We start from the raw sequence: 16,096 nt of genomic DNA, 5'->3' as shown, positions 1-16,096 counted from the left end.
CTTTTATCTGAACTCTGTTTATCTGGGCCTGATGACTCCAGCGGAAACAGTCCTCTGGACATCAATCCAAAGTGAAAGAGAGTTGGTCCTGATGCCTCTGTGCCACTGATAGATACGAGCACAGCTTCTGAACTGTAGTCTGGCAGTCGTATTGTGGATAATACACCTTTAACCCTACCTCCGCAGAAGGGGTTTGCACTATTCATTATTACTTGTCTCTATCCAGTTCAAGCTCATGGTGATAAATCTAACTTATAAGGCACTTACAAAGATGGGTGTGGTGTGCTGATAGCATTCATGATTAAGTGCTTTCCTGTGTCAAATATAGCCCGTAATATACTACAAACAGGCAGTCGATTTTTATACAAACTGATCTGGCTGCTATCAGACTCTGACATTTTATACTAATACTTAAAATAAATCTAGAAACAGGAAAGAAAGTACAGAATTATTGTTTTAGGCTAACTGTGAGGGCTTATCTTCAAAGTGGCAGAGTTTCTATTGTATTTAAAGAAACTGGTCAGTATACTGGCGTAAAGGTTAGAAGTACGCATGAAGCTGGAGTTAAGTTCCAGCCTCAGTTTTCACTTTTGATATAGAGCCTCTAAGATGCTTTTTGTTCTAACAAGAAGACTTAAAAACACTTTTGCTTTATTTTATTTTTTACAGGCTTGCCTATTTTGCTTTAAAACCGACTCCTATTCAAATCATTGGGAGTTTTGCCATGCATTGCAAAAGGACTGGAATGTGGTAGCATGCACTAAAATCTGTGTGATTTGCTGGACACTGGAATCTACTTAGGCAAGAGCTAGGAACATGTGAGGTAACATTAGCAGTCTTTTCTTTCCATGTCTTATTCTATGTAACGGTTGCATGTCTTTTTGAGTTCCCAGTTTTAAAGGCCAAGAAAATGCTAAGGGTTTGATACCCTTGAAAATGAAGAAGACGATTTTCTGTCTGAAAGTGCTCACTTTAACATATTTCAGAGAGTAGGCACTTGACTATAAGAGAATAGTGTAAGGACTAGTGAGGAACTGAACCCAAAATCAAGCTGAAAACAAGCCTGATGATTGTTTAGAAAAGATTTTAATGAAGTTCATAAAATGGCCATCTGCTGAACAGAGGACACATTTCCTAACCATGTTTGAGATTTTGACCAGCTTGAGGCTACTTCCACTGCCAGGTAAAGTTGTTTCCACGAGCCTGCCTGAGACTCAACTTGTCAGTCATCCGTGCGATGGATGCCCACGTTCACACTGGGTGCAAGCTTGGTTTCAGCCGTGGTGTGCTAAGGGGAAAGGCAGATCACACTTGCACTGTGATGTGATCTGAGCTTCCTTTCCCACAGTCTGGACAGATCAGGTGTGGTATTACAGTCCCTGGAAGATATCTTGAGTCTGGCTCATCATAAGCACAATATGGGTGTTCAGAGTTTGAGCTCTACCTGGACTAAAAGGCAGTGGTTCAGGCTGCATGAGGACAAGGATGATGGAGTTTCCCATTACAAGCCTGTTCTCAGGCCTGCTGATAATTTTATAGTGTAGATGTTGCTCTTGATTTTTTTTTCCTACGAACAAAAATGACTAACTGTGGCATGTCCATGTCAAATTCTGAATATAAGGAAATATGAGACTTTAACACAAAATCACATTTCTGTGATGGAGAGATAAAAATGAAGAGCTGCTTCAAAATGTGAAAATTTGGGGACTTTAAACAATGGAGTGACAGACTGTTCATGAAACATGCATGATCCTAAAAAGTCTATTGAGTTTATTAGTCATAGCCTTTTCTTGTCACTGTTGCCATAGGTTGTTACTCTTCTCATAGGTCCCAACTCTATGAAACATGAGCAAGGGAACAACTTAAACCCAAGAGAAGCCACATTACTAGAACTACTTGCATGCACAAGGTTGCTCAAGGTTAACATGTCCTTGCTTACAGCAAGAAAATGCAAACTCCAATACTTTTTGCTAAGAAAACACAGCTTTCTTAGTCTGTTGGGCAGGTATTATCAGATGAAAATATTTTTTGTCTCCAACTGACTAGTGTGAAAATCAAACTCAATGTTTTTTTTTTTTTAAAATCAGTGTAAAACATTTTGATTCAATACAGGTAAGGGGGGTTGTGTGTATCAGGTAAGTGGCTGATAGTGGAGTAAAACTTTTCTAAGGAATGTATCAGAACTTTTTTTTATTAGTAATTACAGGATACATTCCACCACTTTAATTACCCAACATGAAAAATGTTGTCACTCCAGCCTATTACTTTCTGAACTCATCTGAATAATTAAATTTATGGCTCTTTATTTATTTTAAGTAGAATCATTTTTAGCTAAAAGAAAAATAGAATATTTCTAGCCTAAGCCCATTTGTTTCTTCTTGCTGACTGGTGTTCTAATTCAGGTTAGAAACAGGAATTTGTGTGTAATTGGTACAATTTACTTGTGCAACACTTCTGCCATCAAAGGTAAAGATTAATTCCCAAGAAATGAAAATTGCATTTAAAAAAATTAAAATTACTGCAAAAATCACACTCCTATTTTTGGAGTGTGGAAGTTGGTGAGTCCTTTTAACAGGCTGGGTTTAATGCACTGTGATGGCAAGGGGTGAGGCAAAATTGAAGGAAAAAATGCCTGACTGACAGCACTCCACCCAGATAAGGCCACTGCTCAGAGAAACTTGGGAATGGCTCAATGCAAGCTCTGTGCCAGGAACACACGCTTCGCTGCATCCAGGAGTGATTTTCAATCATCCAGCCCTGAAGAGGTCAGCGGTAGCAACAGCCTGCAGGCTTATTCTCTCCTCTCAACACAGGAAAGACTCCTGCCACTCCTGAATCTGACTGAGGTCCTTTTCCTTGCAACCTCTACCTTATTTATAGAATCACAGAATAATTTAGATTGGAAAGGACCCCTGGAGGTCATCTAGTCCAACCCTCTGCTCCAGGCAGGGCTAACTTAAAAGCCAGATGAGCTTGTTCATGGCCTTGTCTAGTCAAGTTTTGAAAGTATCTGAGGGTGGAGATTCCCCAACCTCTCTGGCTGGGTTTAACCACTCTTACCTGATATTTTTTTTTCTTCTTATACTTGCTGAACATTTCCCTGGATGCAGCTTGTGGCCATTGCCTCCTGTCCTTTCCTCTGAGAGAAGTCTGGCTCCATCTTCTTTGTAGTGCCCTTTTAAGCAGCTGAAGATCACAATCAAGTCCCTGTCCACCCCCAGCCTTTTCTTCTCCAGGTGAGGCAAACCCATTTTCCTCAGCTCCTCCTTGAATGTCATTCCCCACAGTCTTGGTGGCCCTCCATTGGACTTGGTCTAGACATGTTAGTGCCTTTTACTGGGAAACCCAAAAGTGGACATGACACAGTACTCTCAATGTGGCATCACAAGTGCCAATTGGAAGGGAACAGCCACTTCTCTCAAGCTGCTGGCTGCTCTCTTGCTAGTGCAGCCTGGCATGTTCTTAGCTTTCATTGCCTCAAGGGCGCACTGCTGACTCATGTTCAACAACTTCTCGACCCCAGGTCCTGCTCTGCAGAGCTGCTCCCTCCCCAGTCAGTCTCCAGCTTGCAGTGTTGCAGGGGCTTCTTCTGAATTTTATGAAGTTCCTGTCAGCCAGAAAGTACTGTATGCAACATCAGCAAATCCATCATCCCTTCCTCCAGAGGAAGGTCTTTTCTATGTGCCTGTCTTTGAGTTTTAACTTTCCGACATTTGCCAGAAGCCCATGGACAAGAAACTAGCCTGTATCCCATAACTTTGGCTCTCTAACAGCTCTGCATCGACCTGCATATGAGTGGTTAGTCTCAGATAGGATTTATCTGGTGCTTCACAGGTGAGGCTAGGTCTCACTCCTTCAGAGGAGCATACTACCCTGTGTTAGGCCAAAAAGCATCAGAGAGAATTGCAGGTGGTTGTCCCACTGGGCAAAATGAAGAAAATACCAGTGAGTAGAAAGGGCATAACCCTAATTAAGTTGTTTTCAGGCCTCTGGAGAAAGTATTTAATAATTAGGGAAAATTTACAGAAGAAATACAAGAATTGGCATACAAGAATTGGCCTACAAGAAATTGGTATTCAAGAAATTGTCACTATAAGGGATGAGTTAGTTCATCCTAACCTTTCTGGCATCATCCCATGGAAATGTGTCATAAACAGGACCCTATTTCAGCTCTTAAAAGTGAGAAAGGGTGTAATAATAGCTCTTTCTCCTGCTGTTGGAAAACAAGAGGAATTTCTGGACATATGTGCATGAGAAATTAGGAAGCATTCGTTATCTGGAAGTATTTTCTTTTAAGCACAGGTGGCAGAAAAAAACCAGAAGTCTGAATTTTGTACTGAATGCCATGTCTCCTTTTCTGTTGATAGTATTCAGGAGAATGCTAATGGAGTCTAGCGAGAGGCAGGACTTTGAGGAAAACCAGGACGTTTGCACTTCACCTGATGGAAGTTCTTCCAGGCTTCTCCCTGGAGAATAGACAGTGGTTGGCCACAGGTTGTGCATCAAACAGCTGAATACACAGACCATGGTCTCTGAAAAACTTAGTTTAACTTCTAAAATTTTAAGCCAGTCTTGTATAATTTGTGGAAAACTCTTAGCTTTTCACTTGAAATGCTGAAATGTCCCTTGCTGTCTATTTACATGTGACATATATATTTGCTATGCAGTACTCTCAAAAATGTGTGGAAGTGTTTGAGATTTTTTTAAAAGGCTTTTTAAAAGGCTAGATCATCAGCTGTTGTGTCAGCAATATGTGATTACTATCCTAATTAGAAAAGGCCTGATATACTTATTAAAGTCCATGGGAGTTCTGCTGTTGAATTCAGCTGGGACAGATTCAGTGTCGAAATCACAACTAAACTTTTGCAAGGTCAAATAAGAGAGGCAGAGATTAAATGATTCCCTCCATCATAATTATATCAATGATTGTGTGTTCGTCCTGCAGAACGGGAACACCTTAGAGCAGGAGAGGAACATGGGAAATGTGCCAAATCCTGATGTCCTTTGTTCATGGCAATGTGAGGAGGAAATCAGGGAAACCCTCAGTGTCTGACTCATGGCAGACCACCAGTGGCATCGAGTTTGGAGTGAAGAGAAAAATGTAGCTGCTGAAGGCAGTAAAGAGAAATCACAGCCAAAGGCATTGATGGGGCTGGCTTCAAGGGTCAGACTTAGAGGTGACAGACTGATCTAATTTCTGGGGTTTGAAAAAAACAACACATCTGGATTAAAAAAAAGAAAGAAACTTATGTGAGGAAAAAAAAGATAGCTCAAAGTGTCTGAAGGGCCTTTGCTAGACATCCTCAGCAGTGCAGTTCTCGCTGTTCTGGATCACTTCTTTACTGTTTATCTTGAGTAAAGCCCTTTGTAATTAAGTTAATACTGATTTAATCATGACAATCATAGCTGGTAGATATCCAAGGCAACGATAACAAAAATTAAGCAGTGTACAGATTGCATCTGTGACAAGAGATTGAAGAATAAAAGAATACTGCAGGGGCAGGTCATACTGCAGTTTTCCTATTGTAACTGCTGTTAAAAAAAAAACCAAACAACCCAGAAAGCTAGAGCTGCTTCTTCTGCAAGTATTTAAACATGATTTGTGTAATAAACTTGGACTAGTTTGTTAACACAATCCCACATAGTGGTGAGGATTTGACAGCCACATTATTACATTGCAACTTGGCTTAAAGGTGGTGGGAGACGCACTCATTGTGTTTTAGGTCATTTGTGTTCATTAGCAAGCACAAAGTCATCAAAGCCATGTTTGCCTTCTCCTGCTAAGCGAGGATGTCGCTCTCTCACCTGGACTCAGCATCACTCAGATATGCAGCAAGGTTGTCCCATCTGACGCCTCATCTCCTAGAGGGAATGAGTTGGGATCATGAGGCATTAGGCACAGCTCCACAATTTCTTCAGGTTTTTTAAATACCGGGCGAGCTGTCTGCCCACCAGCAGCAGTGGATTGGAGGAGTTTTGGGGGCAGGCGGTGGAGCCACTACCTGCAGTGCCAGTACAATACTTCATCAGGCTTAGGTCTCCATCCTTAGACTAGAGCTTGCTTAGATAAGGTAGCCAGCGTTAGCAGAGGAAAACCCTTTAGCATGATTCATGTGTTACCTGAAACAATGTCACAGCACCATTTCAGATTAGAAAATGTAATTACCCTGATCAGTTGTTTACAAAGAAATTGTTTGAAGCTTTCCAAAGACATTGTTTGCAGTCGGGGCAGTATCACTTCCATTGTGTGTTTTGTGTACTGGCCTGATAGATAATGATGGGAGCTCCGAGAAAATGACCCTCCCTCAGAGCATCAAAGTTTAAAAAGCGTTTGTAACCCAGCTGCAGAATCTCATGCAAGATGTGAAATGTAACAGCCTTTAAATCCATGACTATTAAGTTCATTATGTTTTAATTTGAAAATTGGACACTCAGTTTTTCAAGGATTTATGGCCTTATCCTGTACACACTGAAGTCAATGGGAGTTTTGTCCTTGGCTTCATTTGGAACAGGATTAAGTTCTTGTGATGTAATGTTTGATCTCCAAGCAATGAATTCAAGAAATAACTAGATCTGAGTAGTTATCAAGATCACTTACAGCTAATCAGATAAAAACCCTACAATTTTGAGGGAAAGGAGGAGAGTGCCAGAAATTCAGGGCCACTGAATGCCATGGGAAGACATAGTGGAGAGCATTTCTGTGTTGACAAAATTTAAATCACAGTCAGAACTGTTCTAAGCTAGCCCAAGCCTGAGAAAGCTTGGCTGACTTGCAGAGCTGAGCAGCTCTGAAGGAATGCCATTTCATTTTAAATTGCAGTTCAAAGCTGACGCCAAACTTAAATGTTACTTAAATTGACCTGGGGTCAATTTAAGAGTCAGATCTCTCACCAGTTTTAATCTGGAAGTAAAATCTGGTGAGAAACATTTGAGTACTGGGGATGGATATGTTTGAACACAGACAGGTTTGGATGCTTTTCTGTTTTTCCTTCTTCATGCTAATGTAAGGCTGCTCGGCGTGGAGAAAGGGGGAACTGGCAGTACCTCTTCTATATTGATTTTCTGGAATGGGAAATTTTTCTAGAAGGGACGAGCTTTGTAAATTAATTAGCTTAACATGGTGACAAGAGCAGTAGAATACACAGGTGAAGAAAACATCCTTAACCTTAATTGTGCTTTAATAGGGCTGATTTCACAGCTGATGTGACCACGTTCTACACCGACTTCTAGTGCTTTACAGACATGCCTTTTGAATTTCATTTTATCCTTATGTAGGCAGAGCCTCACTCCCCTTAGTCTCTAAAGATACTTGAAAATGGCAAGTCTAGCACATGCAGGAGTTTGTGATACTTAATTCACTAGTTTTCAGCTGTTATAGAGGAGCTTCAGGCATGTGTAAAATGCACAGATTTTGATTAAAAGGATGCCTTTACTATGGAGGATATGCTGAATGCAGTGTACACTGCTCAGAAACCCACTGAGCTCAGTGAGCTCAAACTGCCAGCAAGCTGATTTGCTCTCCAGTGACAAAACTGGATTGTGACAAAACTTGATCCTCTTGTTACGGTGCTGGTGGCTAATTGCATGCCCTGCATTGGTGTGATGCTGGCACAAAGCTGGGGCAGAGATTCACATTTGCAAAATCTGGGATGCAAACCTGAAAATAACTAGCCTGGGAGGCAAGCCCAGGGAAATCTTTCTGCCAGAGGTGCTGTATGGCATTTATTAAATATTACTTTTCAATGGCAGGGGTGGGGCATTTATAGTAATCTTTTACCTTTCTTTGCCAGCAAAAGGAGCAGAGGTTTTAGTTGTCTCTGAAACCCACCAGATTGCCTGTACTTGTGCAGAGGTTTAGAGAGCTGCCAGAGCCATGAAAGCATCCCCCTGTCATCCCTAAGCAGTGGTTTCAAAGATCTCCTCCCCCTTCACCCCCCCTTCACTCCGCCTTCCTCCTCCTCCCACCTGCCCCCAAGGGGTCCCTTGCTGCAGGCTGTGCCAGAAGGAAAATGCATATCCTTATTTTAATTAACCTTAATGGCTGGGAGGGCTGTTGACACCCCCCCCACACCACCTGTGTCAGAGATCTGTCCCATGAACATACCTCATGTTGGAATTGTTGAGAATTAAACATTTGCTGCAACTCATTACACTGGTTTTGCAAATCCAGAGCTAGGTCTCACCTTCTCCGCAGTAGAGGTGTGGAGATCTCTCACCTGGCACTTCTGCACCACCATGCCGCGCTGATGTTGATTCTGTCATCAGTCTTCCACTCATTTTTGGTAATCAGATTACAGCGCTTTCACATACTTTAGTTGTCAGCAAGGAAGCGGTACTTGTCTCTCTCTGCCCGTGACGGCATTGCATAAAGCCACTTCCTACATACAGTATAATGAACCGGAATTTCTCCTCCTATAGAAGGCCATATCCTCCCTCCAGTTGCATGCACAGAGCCAGGACATGTAAATGCATGTTAATCCACGGCCTTACACAGTGCTATTTCTCCCGATCTCCGACTGAATTAGCTATCCAGATGGAATTATTCGTTAAATCCAGATTTCTTTTTTCACATGTGCAGTAGTTTTCCAATATCCCAAAAAGGAGATTTCTTTGGAATGGGACAGAATAAAATTCTTGAAGAGTTGAAGCCACTGATCTGAGCTATTTCTCCATTCACGGAATAGCATAGATATAGCCAATAGACGCACATACAGGTATGAGTGTAGCAAGAATATCCAAGTGTTTGCAGCACTGGAAGACACTGAAAATGTGAAGGGGTCTGAAAAACTGGTATTTAATGCACTGATCTTTGGAGCCTTCACAATGAGGCATTGTTAGATATAGGATCTGCTAAACAATGAGTCCTTGATAGGACATAATACCTATTCAGAAGCTCAGCTTTGCACACTTGCTCTTAAAACATCCTTAGCTCAATTTAAATTTACCTTTGTTGCACACAATGCACATGTGACAGACGGTTGCATTCATTCATCTACTTTATTTAGATCTCTGACAGGCTTACCTACTGTCTGCTGTAAAGCTGAGGTTGCTATGGGTTCTTGAATCAACGCTATTGATAGCTAGTAGCTTTTGAAATTGCCACTGTCAGATGCTTCAGGTGACACCGAAATACGGTTGAGGTAAAGTTGAAACCTGGAGCTCTGTGAGCATAACCTGGTTTTGCCTAGCTGCCTTTAGTGGATACCTTATATGCCCTGCTTGGACAGTTTCTCCTCTTGAGTAAGAAATGCAGTTTACAGCACACACTGTACTTCGTCTCCCAGCCATTAAAGATCCGAAAGTACTGTTTGTTGTTAGCAATCAGTTGGGCACCTCCTATTACCGCAGTCTGACAGCCAAGCTGGGAGGTCTGGAAAAGGTATGAGAATCCAGGACACAGTATCCTGACTGTACATAATGTACTCTGCCAGTCAAGCAGAGGCTTTCCGCAGCGAGCCCCTGCGGTAGGCATTCCTCTAGTACGATGGCAAATGACAGCGACAAAAAATGGCAAAGGTTTTCACCAGAAACACTTTGTTCTGCTTTGGTTTCTTAACCTGGAACTGCCTTGTAAACAAAGCTGCCGCTTTTATAAGCTTGCCTGCTCTTTCAAATTTTGCCAGTGCCTCCTACAAACACTTGAGCAAAAACGATCATTTGAAAATATGTAACCTTTTGAAATCATTGAAAAATGGAAACTGCAGGGCTCCAAAAGCTATGGAAACGTGTTTGTCCATTTGTTCAGCTGATTTTAGAAGATTTGTTAACTATTCCCAAAATCTAAAGAAAACTTTGAAAATAGGCGTGGTTTTCATGTAAAATGTGTACATAAATTATAGCTGTTTATGGCAGTTTCTGGAGACTCATTCAACTGGAAAAATATTTCCTAGCTGGAGGAAATGTTGAGATGCTGCCGTTCCAAGGACCAAATCCATAGTGTGGCCAGGCAGCCGCTTGTAGTAGTTAAAGGTTTAATTAGAGGTAAACACTACTTAGCTCATCTGATACAAATTCTTCCCAGGGGCTAAGGGGTTCATGGTTCAGATTTCTGTCTGCCACAGTGAAGTGCAATGCTAATGGGGGAGGGAGGGAAAAGAAGAAAGGAAGGACTGCTAAGTGAACAAGTTCATGCTTGTCCTTTGGACAAGCCTGTTCTTGCTACCCTAAGACAGTTTGCGCAGTACTTGAAGCAGGAATGCCAGGCTAACCTTTCAAGGAGGGGAACTTATGCAGTAGGAGAAGTAATTGCTGGTGTGATGGGTCAAGTGACCATCAGTATGATCTAAAAAGCCCTTCAGCGTGACCATGATTTTGATCAAGTGCAAGGGTGAGGAGGAAGTAGTGCATTTGCATATGTGGCTCGTTTAACAGTTAACAGAATACATGGAAATTAAAAGTAGAAGCTGTGGAATCTCCTGGAAGCAAATTTGTTACCTTTAAGCGATAAGGAAATGAAAATGAGAGTCTTAGCTCAAAATTTGAGCAGAAGAGATTTCACTCATGGTTCTTGGGAGTCCATTCATTGCTTGCATTCACCGCTAATTTAGGTGCTGTGGTCGAGAGACAGACTGGCCCAAGTTTTACAGCTATTTCTAGTCCTTTGATAACTCCCACTTATCCCTCCCCTCCTACAGTGCTTTAAAATGACATTGGGTATTTACGTTTTTGATTGTGAAAAATATAGGCCAGCCTTTTAAATGGCCATCCCTTTCTGTTACCAGGCAGCCTGATTATCTCTGATTGAAGAGGGTGAAAGTCGTTGGCAAATGAATAAGGTGCCTGGCGAGGTGGCAGACGCAGGGGCTGTGGATTGGCATGCACAGCCACCAAGGTGGGGAGCCAGTGCCGGACACCGTGACTCATCGGCTTTGCTTGGAAGGCTCAAAGTCCCACTAAAAAGGGCTTGTTTCTCTTTGTCACTGGCCACCCCTTTTTCCAAGTCTAGGAGATTATTCTTGAAAATTAAAACATCTTTTCTGTTAAATACTCATGTGTCTTAAACATCATTCTTATAAGTCTGTAGGAAGACTACAGTCTCATCCAGCTAAGGATGAGACTAAATGCTTATGTCTGTTTAGTTTCAGAGAAGTAGCTAGCTGCATTAGAATTTGCCTTTTGAATGCTTTGTTTACACAGTGTTTTCAGACCTGGTTTCCTAAAGGTTAAGGGAGAGAGTCACCGAGGCTTTGAGCACAAATCTCAGCCACCCTCTGTGCTGAGCTTTACCAGCTCTATGTCGCACCTTCTAACAGGGATGCCTTTATTATCACCACACCCACCTTTGCTTTCCTGTCTCCTGGTGCAAACTGGGATAGAGGGGCCCAGAACCCACTATGCCCAGGTTTTACAATGCTTTCACCCTGCACTGGATATTAAAGGCAAGTGCAAAGAGTCTGTTTGAATTATCAGAGCACAAGTCCACCTAAAAACCAACTTATCAGATATCTGCTTTGTAAAAGAATCGCTTGGTAGTACTGAGGAACATCACTGGAGATACATATTTCATAGACTCTATGACTCATTGTTTTTCAGCTGCCTTATTTGAGTAGAGGCAGTGGAAATGAAACCTCAAGTGTTTTGAATCATTTCTTCACCAAAACTGCAAAAGCTTTGGGGCGTTCTTTGATTGAAAAGTCTGATATAGGTTTATGTTATTTGTTAGGGCTACTTAAATAATATTCTCATACACTGAAGTAAACAGTATTGGCTGATTCACAGCTATAGCATCCCCTACAATTCATCTGAGCACCTCACAGTCTGTGTTAATTCTTTCACACCACCCTTAGAAAATAAAGTTGGTTATCCTGTATCATTTAAAATAGCTGCTGTGCACATGCAGCATAGGGAAACTTGCCCAAGGTCACACAAGATGTCTGTGGTGGATCAGACACCTCGGTGTTGGTCACTTGTGTTTTAGATTAGTCCCCTGAACCAGGGAAATGCAAACTTTCCAGATTGGGATCTCACTTCTTTTCTATAGTTTGGATCCCCTCCCCACTTTCCAACTGTCCTCCCTGCATATCTGTGCGGCTGCTGGTGGCTCCTGATCCTGCACCCCCAGCCTCCCTTGTACCCAGCCCTCCCTTCTACTGCCAAAACATCCTTGTGCCTCCAGCTGTAGCAACTTTGCACCCTCTTCCCAAAGCTCTGCACTGGGGACATGCAGACTTTGCTGACTGGTTCTCTTTGTCCCTGGGGACCAGGTCAGCTCAGGGCTCCCAGCCTTGCCTACCTGCCTACCTCCCCTGGTACCTGCGGTCACTGCAGCATCAGGGCTGCCGGGGTTTGCTCCCAGCTTCCCCAGTCTCTGGGCCCCTTAATTGTGCCAAAAATCTCACAAGGAGTCACCACAGCAGCATGACCTGTGAGAATGCGGCTTGACATCCTGGCTGTGTCACCCTGCCGGGCCAGCCTGAGCATCCCAAGGGCAAACTACTGGCCCCACGGGGCTGGGACAGCCTCTGGTCTAACTCACCCACTACTCCACAATGCACACTGCATCCATTTTGTGTGACACGAATGCCACAGGTCTGGTGGAGAGGACAGGGACAGAAGAGAGGCGAAAAAAACAGGAAAATAAGAGTGAAAGTGAGGGAGAGGCAAAGTCAAGGTGGAAATGTTCAGTTCTTCTGTTGCAGTCCATGGTCTGATTCAGGCCTCCTCATGAGAAACTATATCCCACTTCGAGAGCTGCTTCTGCATCGGCGAATCGCTTGAAGAGCAAGTCTGGCACCATGAGGATGAGGTCCAGAGCAGGCGGAGGTGACTGGCGTACTGTTAGTGTTGTGAGTCACTGTAGTATGGGCAAGGCCAGCATGTTGTCTGGGCAAGGTGTTTTCCTTCAGGGTAGGGGGCAAAGAAGAGCTGGTTTTATTGCTGGATCTTGCAAAGCCTGCAGAGCTAGGGATAGGGTTAGAGACAGCAGTGTGAATTACTCCATAATTAGTTATGTGACTGCTAGACCTCTCTATGGTGCAATTAAAACTAAAGCATTAAAGTGAGGAGTAGGACCCAGGACACTACAGCTAAGATAATAAGCCTAGAGCTATTTTTTTGCTGGATCCTATACAAGCTGCAGGGTTTCTAATGACAGGTTCGGACAGTGGCTTTTGGAAATGTTTTGGGGTCATGAGGCAAAACTGCTGCCTCCAGCCCAAAGAGTAAGCATATTCTGGGTAGTTTTATAATTGTATATAACTACTTTTTCATAGTCATAAACCAGAAACTTTACCTTTAGTCACTGCTTTGAGGTGATCACAGCCCTCAATCTGTCCCTGTAGGATCCTGCAACCTCCTTAGCTTTTTAGTTCCTACTGTCCTAAATTCAGAGGCCATCTCCAATGCTAAGCTTAACTTAGGCTTGTGACATAATCGACAGACTCCCCATTAACAAACTTCAAGACCTTTGCTACTGCCTCCAGCCTTTGCGGGGCTTTGCACACCGCCTTCTGCTCCAGCAGGTTCTAGCCCTGCTTTTATAGCCCATTAAGCCCAACCCTGTCAGTGCTGGTTGTTTCAACACCAGTCTGCATCTTATCCACTTCAGGCATCTCTCTTGGTGCCTGCCCTCATCACACACCTCCAGGTATTGTAAAATTCAGTGATAAAGCAATCTTTTCGTCCCACGTTGTGCCCAACCAGACCATAAGCCCAACTCTAACTGTAAGGTAAGGTACAGCACAGTGAACTCATATTTGTGCCAGAACTCAGCAGAAGCCATTCACCCTTTTGGGCTTAGTCTTCATCCTACTACTGTAGCTTTGCACATCCAGTAATAAAATCAGCTCGGTCCTGGACACAAACTCTAACCCCAAGATGAGACTGTGGCCTGGTTATGTTTATAAGGATAATGGCAGGAGTTAGCAGAGCTATATGCTTTGGAGTATGCTTTTTGTACCATTGTTTATGCTGCAAGCTATACAGGGTCACTCAGCTATGATTAAGTCTTAGCCCTGAGTATCACAAAGGTGAAAACAGTTCACTGCTGGATCCTACAAGCCCTGCAGGGCTAGGATGAAGGTTCAGTCAGACAGGTGAGAATATTTTAAGGCAAGTTTTAAAGTATCTTGGGTTCAAGCTAGGGCTGGGTAAAGTTTCTCACAACTAAGTATGGAAGATATGTGTTTGTGCTAGGTCCTGCTAGAGTCACAGCTCCTCTGGGTACTGACAGAGGAAGATTTCTTGTTGTCGATAGAAGTCCTTGGGCTACCATTAGATTATGGTTAGTTTCAAGTGTCTATAAAAGAAGAATGAAGAACTGAGGTTGTTACTGGATGGTGTATCCTTGGTCTTGTTGGGAGAACCAGGGTGAACAACAAATTGAAGAATTTTGTGATAGCCAAGAGTTATGTGGGCTTTGGGTTGGGCTTGGGCTTAGGTTTAGGATAACTCCAACAGAGGTGGCTTTATAGTTAGATAGATAAAGCTCTTAGAGATAAAGTGAAGACCAGAACCATTAACATATTTAAAGAACAAATATGTGCTATTTTTATTTCTGCTGTAGGAAGGATTTCTGGGCTGCAGTGAGGCTATTCTGGGGATTAGGGTAAGAATTCTGGGCAGCCAGAGCTAGATGTATTTCTGAATCATTCAAATCATTGCAAGGATGTGGGCTTTTGCTAGTCATGAGAAAAGTCTTCTGATTAGTGCTGGGGCAGGTACAAGTCACTGGGATAAGGTTCAAGGTTAGTGTATGCCTAAACACAGCTTTATTTTCCCTCCATTTGCCTGCGGACAGCAGTACATGCGCTTCCTGTTTGTGACTTTTCTAAAAATGAGTCCAAACGGGAACAGATCTGGTCTGAAGGGTCTTCAGGTTTTGAGAAAACTGGGGTCTCTCTTTGAACTATGTGGTTCTGCTCCTGTCATCTGGAATTTGGAAATGTTAAATGTTGAGTGGGAAGACATCTAGAATGCAGTGCCCTGCTTAAATGCTTGTTTTTGATTTTTCAAGAGTAAGCGTTGCAGCAGAGCTGTAGCTGTCTTTTCTTGTGCCTGTTTAAGCCGTGCTTATTTTGTTAGAAAACAGTTTAATTGCCCAGGGTGAAGAGTTAAAGTTTATTTTTATGCTGCTCTGTTTTTAGCTGCAGATTGACATAACTGACTAGTAGTGGAAGCCCCTTTGTATGAAACATCCCTTATCGTATTTGTCCCTCGAGCATATTGTGTGCCAAATTATCATTCCTAATAGGCTGGTTGACTTTCTGGACAGAGGAAACATCTTGATAAGTTTGCTAAATATGTTATGTCAGAGAAAGTGTATCGTGGATCTTTTATCATCCGCATAAGGACAGACTCGGTTCAGCTCTGAAGTGCCAAATTCCCTAAGCTCACCTGTTGGGCAGCATGTTATTCACAGCGTCTGATTATCCAACTGTGTACACTTGGCTGCCATTTTTTTCAGAGACACTTACGCAGTGGCGTTTTGCAATGACGTCAATTCTTTTCCTGTCTGACCTAGAAGACTACAGTGACTCAATGTTGGCTAGGCAGCCTTAAAGATTAAATCGAGGACACTAGCTTAATTACTTTAACAGTTTCTTTAAAGGATTTCCCAAGAATGAGAATCATGACAAATTGTAGCTTAGGGGATTTTAGTAATTCCTGAAACTGAAGCTAATGATGCAACCCCAGATATGCTCTGCATTCCTGTTGATACACTGTGGATTTCTTAAAAGAATAATCAGCATTGTGAAGACTTTTGTGCTACAAATCCTAAATGCATTTGGAGCCTAATTCTGATGCACAAATGTGTGAGATGAGTCCTATTAGCCCAACTGGAATACCTTACCCAAGTAAGAGTTGCAGGATTTGGCCAGAGTGGAGGATTTGCAAAATATATTCAAAACTTTCTTCTGTCTAGTTATAGTAACTTGTGAAAAATTAAAAATAAGTATCACTGTCAAATGTTCAAACCTTTCATCTAAGACTATTTTCAGATTTTAGTTTCATTTGCAGAACTTTGCCATGCAATTTGGAGAAGCTGTATTTGCAGTAGTTACTAAAGTGAGTGCCTCTGCTTATCCCTTTGCAAATAAGCACAACAAACTAGATTCTGATTTCTGCTACTCTTGCATAAATGTGAAGTAAAGCTGGT

Source organism: Nipponia nippon, unplaced genomic scaffold, assembly GCF_047370975.1.
Source record: "Nipponia nippon isolate SJK-2023a ecotype South Korea unplaced genomic scaffold, ASM4737097v1 scaffold_1, whole genome shotgun sequence".
Taxonomy (NCBI): domain Eukaryota; kingdom Metazoa; phylum Chordata; class Aves; order Pelecaniformes; family Threskiornithidae; genus Nipponia; species Nipponia nippon.
Note: the sequence above shows the minus strand (reverse complement) of the source record.